The sequence below is a fragment of the Lissotriton helveticus genome, chromosome 11 (genome assembly GCF_964261635.1).
Source record: "Lissotriton helveticus chromosome 11, aLisHel1.1, whole genome shotgun sequence".
NCBI lineage: Eukaryota > Metazoa > Chordata > Amphibia > Caudata > Salamandridae > Lissotriton > Lissotriton helveticus.
Window position 1 is genome coordinate 59,590,622 of NC_136072.1, and position 12,263 is coordinate 59,602,884.

Genomic DNA, 12,263 nt, shown 5'->3' on the forward strand with positions numbered 1-12,263 from the left:
TTTGGATTCATTTTTCCTTAGGGCTAGTTCCCTATTCCCCCCTCTTTTGCCTAGACTGACTTGTTCTATTGCAAAAAACCTGAGGAGTGAATTATTTGATTGATGTTTCTCTTGAAAATGTCGGGCAACTGGATAATGCAGATCTACATTCGTGATTGCCCTAAGGTGTTCCTGGACTCGTTTTTTGACTAAACAGATGGTGCTACCGACATACTGTAATCTGCAGGGGCATTCTAAAACATAGATTACATAGTTGGAGCTGGATAGATTTAAAGAAAGAGGCTATCCTGAATGGGTGCTCCAAAAGGCTACGGATAAGATAAAAGGGATCACTAGAATGGAAAGTCTGAAATATAAAGAAAAACAAAAGGATGATGAGTCCACCACACGGGTCATAACCACCTTTTCGCAAGGATCCAAAAAAGTTTATAATGTTTTGGTGGACAATTGGAAGATTTTACAATCTGACAGTGTCATAGGGCAGAGTATGAGTGAGAGACCAATGATGACATACAGGAAGGGTAGGAGCCTTAGAGATCTCCTAGTTAGAGGGGATATTACATCAAAAAAAGGAAGTAACATGCATGATCTCAAAGGGTTTTACCCCTGTGGACACTGTAAAGCCTGCAAGCATAGCCACATGGTGAAAGAATTTAGTGTACCGGGCAAAAACAATAGACCCATCTCACAATTTCTTACATGTAGCTCCAACTATGTAATCTATGTTTTAGAATGCCCCTGCAGATTACTGTATGTCGGTAGCACCATCTGTTTAGTCAAAAAACGAGTCCAGGAACACCTTAGGGCAATCACGAATGTAGATCTGCATTATCCAGTTGCCCGACATTTTCAAGAGAAACATCAATCAAATAATTCACTCCTCAGGTTTTTTGCAATAGAACAAGTCAGTCTAGGCAAAAGAGGGGGGAATAGGGAACTAGCCCTAAGGAAAAAGGAATCCAAATGGATCATAGAACTCGAGACTAGAGTCCCCAGAGGCCATAATTTGGATGAGGAATTGGCAACTCATCTACATGATGAATAATGATGTGTTTAACTGAATTTTGACTCAATATTCTCGAAATATTGTTGAATTTTAATATAACTTACTGTCAAACAATGATAATATGAAATATGATACACTGAATTGTTAACAGGAAAGCTTTTACTTGTGAATAATTTTTCTTAAATTTGTTTTTCTTTTCTTTTTATTTATACAGGAGGGAAGGAAGGGACCCTTCACGCCACTGAGCACTTCACGGGTTCCCTACCCTTTTACTCTTCAGGAAGATTCTGCACTTATATAAGATAAGATCACTTTATTTTCACATAGTAATCTTGGGTTATATTTGATAATTTTTTCGTGGTTTAAATTTTGACTTGTAAGACAAGTCATAATTGTAAGATGGACATTTTCTGGATTTGTTGAGGCGACTCACTCAAAGGCGGATACTTTTAATTTTGGCACTAGTCCGAGCGAATTGATCTTTATTTTGCATATTTACACACAAGACATTATCCTTATGTAAGGTATGTGTTTTCTTAGTAGGTGTACAACCCTACTTGGAACTTGGGTACATCCCATTTACACTGTTTTATGTCTCTAGGAATCTAACACGCTATATCACGTGATGAGCTTGAGATATTTCTCGACAACATGAGTGTGTTATTTCCACTGGAAGGTTACGTGGAAGCAATGTGTAATTTTGAATTACTGTTTTATCACAAATACAACTAAGCGATAAACAGCGATCAAATGTGATATTCAATGGCAAGCTAAAATTAGTCGAATGGTTATATGTGCATGCATTTTTTTTTCCCCCACTGTAAAATGGCCGCCTCTTTTACTTCCAGATTGAGAGGGTATGCAAACCTTTCTCTATGTCTAAACATTATTTATGCACTCTCTTGTTTCTACTTTGTTGCCGTGTGACCAAGACACATCTGTGTCGAAACGCGTAACGGTTGGCAAGAATAAAATCTTGGTGGAGCAACTTTAACCTCTGAGAGTGCGTCTCACTTGTTTGAACTTTGATTGTAATTTCCGGCTTGGGGTTTCGCCGGCGACGCATCACCTGACACGGGACTGATCCCAGGAAAACCCACTCTTGTTTTGGCGTGTAACTTTGGAGGGATCGCATGCCGACCACAGAAAGCTAATTGGAGAACTTTTTCATCAGACAATTCGTAAATCGAGGGGAAAGACTAACCCGACACGAAGGTAAGCCCGGCTCTGGGCAGGTTTGCATGTTAAAGGGAGGGGAGCGTACATACACGGTGTGTGTGGGCGGGTACCCTTCCGATTGCAATACCGGGGGCCGGGTGAAACCTTTATATCGTATGGGTAGAAAATATACACGTAGATCATCGGTGACGAATGAGGAAGGAATACAGGACGTACTGGCGGCCTGCTCCGTGGTTCCCCTCGTAAGAATCGAAAGAACAGAACTGTGGTTTCAGGAACTGCCGACTTCTGGCATGGAGGTAATTTAACCACCAAACACAGCAACGGGGAATGCGAATGACTTTTTGCATTGATATTTCTCCCCGCACTCAACCAGAGAGTGCATCTCTTAACAAACGCGCACCACACTGTATTATCTAGGAACACATCACTAATTCTGAATATGGCAGATGACAGATGAAAATGAAAGGCGAAAGGAAGCGCAGACGCTTTTTGCACCCGCCCCTGGAAAGGGAATCACCATGATACCATCTACTGAGACGCCTACTGAGAATCTGGTAAATGTAAAGATACGGCAATATGAAAAATTTAAAAAACAAGAAATAAGTAAATGGTGGGAAGCGATCTCACTACAGGATTATGTGGACAAAGATATGGTACCTCGGGGATTACGAGTCTACACAACTCCCTCACATGAATCCCCCGAACCACAAATGCTCATAGATTGGGCCAACAATTCTGCCACTAGCTCGAAAAACATGCTGACCATACTAATTAAGTATGCATGGGAAGATCGAGAAGGAATAATACAGGAACTAGACGAGATAGAGGAAGAACTTAAGAAAATCCAAGAACAGGATAATATTAAAAGATTCAAAGATGATCTCAAAGGCAAACTCAGAAAATACGAAGAAGATATCAAAGTACGCAAACAGAGGAAACTTCACAGGGAATGTGTTGATTACGAAACTGGACGCATACTCACGTACAGTCCTAAATATGACCACTTATACAATCAGCAAATCAATGTAAACACCAATGTGGAGGACCAGAGAAGCACAAAAGGGGTGGTAGAAACTACACCAACCAGTGACTCTGTTACTGATGCCTCTATACAAACAACCAGTACCTCATCAGATATTGAAGCAATAACCAAAAGGGCAACTTTTTTAGACGAGATCAGGGTTCTACGAACCCGCCGTCAAATAGTGAAACCACTGACAATACAAACACCGCCACAACGAGGTCGGGGTCGAGGTCGGGGAAAAGGAAGAGTGAGAGGCAGAGGCGCTGTAAACAAAAACGACTCAAGTACAAACAAAGGAGGAGCAAAAAATGTGCCAGTGGGAAACAAGCGAGGTGGCTACAAGAAAACCAAATAAATATGGATATAACAACGATAAACAAAACTATTATCAACTTATCATCAAGACATTTAACCGAAAGTGAAAAAGCCACTCTATGGCTACGATTAATATTTTGTCCAACGGAATTGTTTAACTATACGAACACAAGAATAGACATTTTCAAGTTTGTGGGAAAACTTAAATTACGGAAATGGCACACATTGATGAGCAACAGACCACCTGAAGGTACTGGTATAGAAAGAGAAGAAGATAGGCAACCTATGTTTACTGTGAGGGATGCCAACTTATTACACACAGCCTATGACCTAGGAGGGGTCTCACAAATGAATGAGAATGATGTATTCATGGCTAATGGGAGTGAGATTCAAACTGATAAAGCAGCATGTACCCAGTTTAAACCCAAGTCCATTTTTTGTCCCATACTTCCACATGATTCTATAGATACTTTTCATGACGTTGTTACTAAGGAGCTTAGAAAACATAAACACCAAGTATTTAAGAACAACAGGGGAGAATCTAATTTGTCCAAGAAACAGAGAGAATTCATAGTGTCATTGTCCAAGGATGACAGTATTATAATTAGACCTTCAGACAAAGGAGGGAATGTGGTTTTGTGGAGCAGGGAAATGTACATAGAAGAAGCACTCAAACAACTGAATGATGAAGATTTTTACAGTTATAGTGGTACATTTGAATATAACCAAAGTATAACTACTACCTGGGAAAAACTAGCTGAATGGCAGGAAGCAGGAATCATTACATGGCAGGAATACGGTTTTCTTAAAAAGGATTTTCCTGAACTGCCAATATTTTATCTCCTGCCCAAAATACATAAGAACCCCGCTAGACCTCCAGGGAGACCTATAATATCCTCCATAGGTAATGTGAATGAAAATCTTTCTAAATATGTGGACCATTTTTTAAGAGAATATGTAATTGGACTACCATCATATATAAAAGATACCAAAGATTTCCTTAACAAGGTTAACATAATTGAGTGGAAGGAGAACTACATCTTAATCACTATGGATGTTAGTTCCTTGTACACAATTATAGACCACGAACAAGGAATAGAAGCCTGTCGCTATTTTTTAGAAGATAGAATGATAGACTTCTTAGTCCACACGCGTATGTTAGAGGATATGATAAGAATATGTCTATCCAACAACATATTCATGTTTAATGGCAAACTCTTCAAACAAACAAGAGGGACCGCGATGGGTTCGTGCTTTGCGCCGAGCTTCGCGAACCTCTTTCTAGGAAAATGGGAGGAGGAAATCCTCAAGGATGAACATCTGCAACATGACCTTAAACATGTCATAGTATGGCTGAGGTATATTGACGATCTGTTTGTTGTGTGGGGAGGCAATGAAAGTGATGCTAAGGACTTTATTGACAAACTTAATCATAACCAGTATAACATAAAACTGACATATGATATGAGTAAAACGAATGCAGAATTCCTTGATATTCAGATTATGATACAGAACGGTACTCTTACTACTAGCTTACATCAAAAAGAAACAGCTGGAAACAGTCTTCTTCATGCCCTCAGTGCTCATCCAGACACACTTAAGTGGAGTATTCCCTATGGGGAGCTACTGAGGGCAGGAAGAAACTGTAGTACAGATGAAGCTTTCATCTTGGAGCAGCACAGGATGCTGGATAGATTTAAAGAAAGAGGCTATCCTGAATGGGTGCTCCAAAAGGCTACGGATAAGATAAAAGGGATCACTAGAATGGAAAGTCTGAAATATAAAGAAAAACAAAAGGATGATGAGTCCATCACAAGGGTCATAACCACCTTTTCGCAAGGATCCAAAAAAGTTCATAAAGTTTTGATGGACAATTGGAAGATTTTACAATCTGACAGTGTCATAGGGCAGAGTATGAGTGAGAGACCAATGATGACATACAGGAAGGGTAGGCGCCTTAGAGATCTCCTAGTTAGAGGGGATATTACAGCAATAAAAGGAAGTAACATGCATGATCTCAAAGGGTTTTACCCCTGTGGACACTGTTAAGCCTGCAAGCATAGCCACATGGTGAAAGAATTTAGTGTACCGGGCAAAAACAATAGACCCATCTCACAATTTCTTACATGTAGCTCCAACTATGTAATCTATGTTTTAGAATGCCCCTGCAGATTACTGTATGTCGGTAGCACCATCTGTGTAGTCATAAAACGAGTCCAGGAACACCTTAGGGCAATCACGAATGTAGATCTGCATTATCCAGTTGCCCGACATTTTCAAGAGAAACATCAATCAAATAATTCACTCCTCAGGTTTTTTGCAATAGAACAAGTCAGTCTAGGCAAAAGAGGGGGGAATAGGGAACTAGCCCTAAGGAAAAAGGAATCCAAATGAATGAATGAATGAATGAAATCTGATTTGTATCGCGCTACTAAGCCCAATGGGCGTCAAGGCGCCTAACCAAAAAGAAAATAGCTGGAGCAAATATACTCTCTTACTGGTAGGCCTTGATAAAGCACCAAGTTTTGAGCGCTTTTTTAAAGAGGGACAGAGACGGTTGGGCCTTAATCTCCAGTGGGAGGGCATTCCACAACCGAGGGGCAATGATGGAAAAAGCTCTGCTGCCCCATCTGACCTTTCTTGCGCGGGGAACTATAAGCAGGTTCATCTCCGAAGATCTAAGGGTCCTGCTAGGAGCATAGCGAATTAAAAGAGAGCCCAAAGGGTCCAGAGGGCCGGCTGAAAGAGCTCTATAGGCCAAACACAGGATCTTAAATGAGATCCTCTGTTGAATGGGAAGCCATTGTGGCAGAGGATGCATTTGGTAGAGCCAACACAAATCTCGCAGCCGCGTTCTGCACGACCTGAAGGCGCTGGATAAGGCCCTTGCTGGAATCTGCATAAACTGCATTACAGTAGTCCAACCTGGAGCCCACTAATGCAACGACCGTCTGCTTACGTGCTTGGGGAGAGAGATAGTGCAGAATTCTTTTAAGGATCTTAATGATCCCCCAGCAAGTGGCCACCGTTCGGTTGACCTGGAGAGTCATGGACAGCGATGTGTCAAATATGACGCCGAGATTTCTGGCCGATTGGGAAGGAGAGGGGCAGGTTCCCAAAGATGTAGGCCACCACTCCTTAGACCAAATGTCCTGGTCTTTGCCAAAGACCAGGATCTCTGTTGTATCGCCGTTCAACTTTAGGGAGTTTTGGATCATCCACTCCGCAACTGTCTGCATACAGGTCCTAAAGTTGACAGCGGATGTAGTAACAGAGTGAGCCAGAGACACCATGATTTGGGTGTCATCGGCGTATGACACAACCTCCCTCCCCTGCGATTTTACTAACCTAGCAAGGGGGGACACATAGATGTTAAAAAGGGTCGGACTCAAGGCCGACCCCTGTGGCACCCCGTATTGCACGGACTTAGCAGGGGAGAGGAACTCTCCGAGCATGACTCTCTGCTCTCTTAGATGTAAAAAAGAGTGCAGAAGGCTCAAGGCCGACCCCGCAATCCCTGCCTCCCTCAGGCGAGATATTAAAGTAGAGGGAGACAGGGTATCAAACGCTGCTGTGAGGTCAAGTAGGACCAACACAGTGGTTTGGCCCAGATCTACCTTTAGGCGGATGTTATTGACCACCATAGTAAGTGCAGATTCAGTGCTATGGAACTTTCTGAATCCGTGCTGGGAGATGTCTAGGTACCCCAAAGAATCCAAAAAAAGAAGATAGATGAAAATTCAGATGGGATTCGAGGATTTTTGCTGGGGCAGGTAACAGAGAGATGGGTCTGAAGTTTTTAAGCTGTTCGGGGTCCAAGGTGGGCTTTTTTAAAAGGGGCTTCACTATTGATTTTTTCCTAACCGAAGGGAAGGTACCCTGAGCCATGGCACCATTCATCACTTCAAGAAGAGGCGGCAGAAGGGTGTCCCTACATTCCTTCAGAATCTTCAGTGGACAAGGGTCCGAAGGGGAAGCCGACTTTGTCCTATCTAACAGGCGATCAAGCCCATCAAGGGAGAGCGGGGGAAAATGAGTAAGGGTCTTGATGGGGTCTCTCGATCAAGACTCTAAGTTAGCTAGAGTTAGGGAGGAAGGATCCCCCAAAGTGTTCCTCTGAGTTTCCAAGGCGAGATATATATCCTCGATTTTTTTATGAAAGAACTCTGAGATATTATTGCACAGCTCCTGTGATCCCACAACTGTATCAGGCACTTAGAGGAAACACAGTGAGTCCACAATCTTAAAGAGTTCCCTAGACGAAGTGAGAGATGTGGTAAGGTTAGAGAAAAACTCCTGTTTTTCTTTAATTACTCTAGTCTTATATTCTCACAAAAGGCGTTTGTGTGCCTCTCTTTCAATAGGATCCCAGGCTTTCCTCCAACTTCTCTCCTGTCTCCGGCAACTCTGTCTCAGAAGCCTTAACGGCTCCGTGAACCAGGGGGCTGAAGGTTTACGCCATGCCGAATATCGAAGGGATGCGGGGGCTAGCTCATCCACAGCTTTAGTGATGGAATTAATAAGCTCTTGAGCCGCTTCCCCAGCTTCTCTCGAAAAGGAGTGCCCGCTAGCTCTTATATAAGGAGCAAGGGCTTCGTTCGTAATATTCCTGTAGCACCTTTTGGGACCTCTATTGGTAGCACCCGGAGAAGACATCTCTGCTGGGAAGGGTGCCAATTCAAGAGGCACTGCCAGATGGTCTGACCAAACCAAAGGCACCGGAGGACCAACTGAGAGTCTGAGGTCGTTAGTAAACACACCGTCTAAAATATGGCCCGCCCGATGGGTTGGGCTACGTACCAGTTGAGTGAACTCACATGCTCCCAGTGAGTCCACCAGCGTGGCAGTGTCATTGGCTCCCAAATCATCTAAGTGGAAATTCAGATCCCCTAGAATGGTAAGATGGGGTTTACCAAAATAGGGTTCCAGAATTCTCAGGAGCTCACCGCTAACACTGGCTCTAGGGCCAGGCGGTCTATAGATGAGAATACGGGTGAAAGAAACCGAGGGAGAACATAGAATAGAGAAGTATAGTGCCTCAAAAGGGTCCGAGGCAACAGACAAAGCTTTTATAGTGCAGGACAGAGAGGCTTTACAAAGAATGGCCAGCCCCCCCCCCCCAACCCCCCCTCTACGTCTGATTCTATCCTGTCTATGCAATTTAAAGCCATCGGGAATCGCCAGTAGTAAGTCATGACCTGACGAGTCAGAGGCCCATGTTTCAGTCACAAAAACCCACTCGGGTTGTCTTTCGGTCACGAACTCGTGAAAGGCTATATTGTTTTTTATAATAGACCTAGCGTTGACCAGAAAGCCCTTTCTAGATGGAATGGCACTCTGAGATACCGGCGAGGTCTGTGGTCTACTTTTAAAGGCAACGGGGAGCGAAAGGATCGACTTACAGGTGTGACAGAGGGAGGAGTGTAATATACCCTCTGGAGAAAAGCTATGGTGACACGGCAAAAGAGCAGGCTTAAGTGCCACTAGCTCCAGAAAAGAATAGACAGATGTTACCTGTGGGGTAGAAGGAGAGTGTCCTGCGTCCAGCCCGTCCTTAGCGCGGAAGGGCACAGACGGGCTGAACTCAGGCGTAACTCCGGCGGAAATCCGGCATCCCCGCTGCGCGTAACCGCTGCGCCAGAGCTCCCAAGTGGCGCCGGCAGGCGTCCCAGAGTACACCCAATATGGCCGCCACAAAATCCTACACGAACCGGGAAGAGGGCCCGCCCAACAGCGGTGGGTTTCAAGTTATTATGGTGCAAGTGGGGGGGCTGGAGACTAAAAACAAGGGATACTAAACAAATATAATATATAACGAAAATACAAAACGAGGTACTTTAAAATATCAAGGAAGACCGCTATTCCATCTACATCAGCACGCAGCGCGCAAAAACGCTCTGGGTAAGCTAGCAAGACTGAGCGACTGCTTTACCCTCCAAATGGATCATAGAACTCGAGACTAGAGTCCCCAGAGGCCATAGTTTGGATGAGGAATTGGCAACTCATCTACATGATGAATAATGATGTGTTTATCTGAATTTTGACTCAATATTCTCGAAATATTGTTGAAATTTAATATAACTTACTGTCAAACAATGATAATATGAAATATGATACACTGAATTGTTAACAGGAAAGCTTTTACTTGTGAATAATTTTTCTTAAATTTGTTTTTCTTTTCTTTTTATTTATACAGGAGGGAAGGAAGGGACCCTTCACGCCACTGAGCACTTCACGGGTTCCCTACCCTTTTCCTCTTCAGGAAGATTCTGCACTTATATAAGATAAGATCACTTTATTTTCACACAGTAATCTTGGGTTATATTTGATAATGTTTTCGTGGTTTAAATTTTGACTTGTAAGACAAGTCATAATTGTAAGATGGACATTTTCTGGATTTGTTGAGGCGACTCACTCAAAGGCGGATACTTTGAATTTGGGCACTAGTCCGAGCGAATTGATCTTTATTTTGCATATTTACACACGAGACATTATCCTTATGTAAGGTATGTGTTTTCTTAGTAGGTGTACAACCCTACTTGGAACTTGGGTACATCCCATTTACACTGTTTTATGTCTCTTGGAATCTAACACGCTATATCACGTGATGAGCTTGAGATATTTCTCGACAATATGAGTGTGTTATTTCCACTGGAAGGTTACGTGGAAGCAATGTGTAATTTTGAATTACTGTTTTATCACAAATACAACTAAGCGATAAACAGCAATCGAATGTGATATTTAATGTACCGTTCAACCTAAAATTAGTCGAATGGTTATATGTGTAAGCATTTATTTTTTTTTATTTTTTTTTTCCCCACTGTAAAATGGCCGCCTCTTTTACTTCCAGATTGAGAGGGTATGCAAACCTTTCTCTATGTCTAAACATTATTTATGCACTCTCTTGTTTGTACTTTGTTACCGTGTGACCAAGGCACATCTGTGTCGAAACGCGTAACGGTTGGCAAGAATAAAATCTTGGTGGAGCAACTTTAACCTCTGAGAGTGCGTCTCACTTGTTTGAACTTTGATTGTAATTTCCGGCTTGGGGTTTCGCCGGCGACGCATCACCTGACACGGGACTGATCCCAGGAAAACCCGCTCTTGTTTTGGCGTAAATAATATATATATATATTTCAACACAATGCTGCCCCTTCTTTTCCAAACAGCACACCGTAGACACAGTTGTTGTAAAGCAGTATTTTATTTTCGGCTTATGTCAAGACCCAACGCGTTTCGGGGACAACCCCTTGATCACGAGTAATGGTGTCTCTGTTTCAGTGCATTAAATAAACATTCACGTGATAAACAGAACATACTGAAAAGACTTCAGAGAGTTAAAGCACTCTACTTATCTTTCTTCTAAAGTAAATTACGATATATACAGTGAAGTTAACACAAATGGCACTATAATTTTGTCAGAACTACACAGATATGATATCAAGTTAAATCAAATTTAAATGTAAGTGTTTATTCAACAAAACTTTATTGACACTCACTGTCTTTAGGTTGTTTCACCTATTTTGTAATTAAGTTCGAAGCTTCCCTTACTGAACTGGTTGCGCCCATGTGGGCATGAAACTAATCCTGTTTACATCATTGCTGACCATATTATTCGCAAAAATTCCATTTTAAACCATATAATTAAACTTTCATAATTGGAGTACAGTATAAGTATGGTATTACTAAAACAAAATGCTCTAAATTTCTTCTAATACAATTTGTGCTATGCAACCCCTGTGGGCTTTCCGTATCTACATCTATATCTCTCTCTTGTAGAAAAAGATCCAAGCTGGAGGGTTGTCAACCAACTTGATGCATCTGTTGCACTTTATCTCAAATACTTTTATGCAGGCTCAGCTCGTCTTCAAAGTAAGGAATAAGCTTCATATTATCATATTAACTTCTTTCTATTCATTCAAACCTGTGGTCTGAACAAAAAAATAAATTCTTTGTTCATGTCACATCACTAAGAAATTAATAAAACAAACAAAAACATTTAAAATATTCAAAATATTCTTGCTACGAAGTAACAGACTTTGTTACCAAGATCTATAGGGTGATGTTCTGCACAATTCATATAATATTGGATTCATAAAGTTTTTAAATCTTCATTAGGTAACATTGTTGTTCACGATTCTAGATAACTGAACCCATAGTTCTAACACCAAGCAAAACTCAATATTAGGACAGAAATACAATGTCAGTAATAATAAATTTCGGTAACAAGAACACATGTGGCAAACGTAATACTCTCAATATTTAATAGACTTTTTTTCAAGGCTTCATCAGAAACCTTTTCATAATACATTGAAAATACATTAAAAACCTTGGAGAGATTTTCAGAGAGGAATTAAAACATATATGTATATAATTGTCTCTTGTGCAATCATCCCAGATGTACTGATAATTCCTCATCGCAATTGTGCCCTTCTGGGGGCATTGTTTGATATTGAATAATGAGACTGCACTCAAGACGTCTTGGATCCTGTAAACGGTTCCCACCTCTTATATTCACACCAACTGCATCCAAAACGATAAAGGACAATAATCTATCATCCTGGTTGTGAAAAGTCTGGAAATGCCTGGCTACTGGCTGTCACCTTTTCGTATTGCCCTAAGGTGCTCTAACACCCATATTTTTGCCTTGTGTAGTGTGCTCCCTATATATGTTTTGTTGCAGGGACATTGGAGGGCATACACTACATGATCGGAATTGCAGGAAAGGTGTTTTTG

The 12,263-nt window shown here is 41.7% G+C and overlaps 1 protein-coding gene across 1 annotated transcript in view; it reads left to right on the forward strand.

Moving 5' to 3' along the window:
* Positions 1-10,523, forward strand: part of LOC144791753 (cytochrome P450 2J6-like) — a 323,619-nt gene extending 313,096 nt beyond the window's left edge. The window contains exon 10 of the transcript XR_013602460.1: positions 9,724-10,523. The gene's annotated coding sequence lies outside the window, so the exon portion shown is untranslated. The remainder of the gene's footprint in view (positions 1-9,723) is intronic.
* The last annotated feature ends 1,740 nt before the right edge of the window (positions 10,524-12,263 follow it).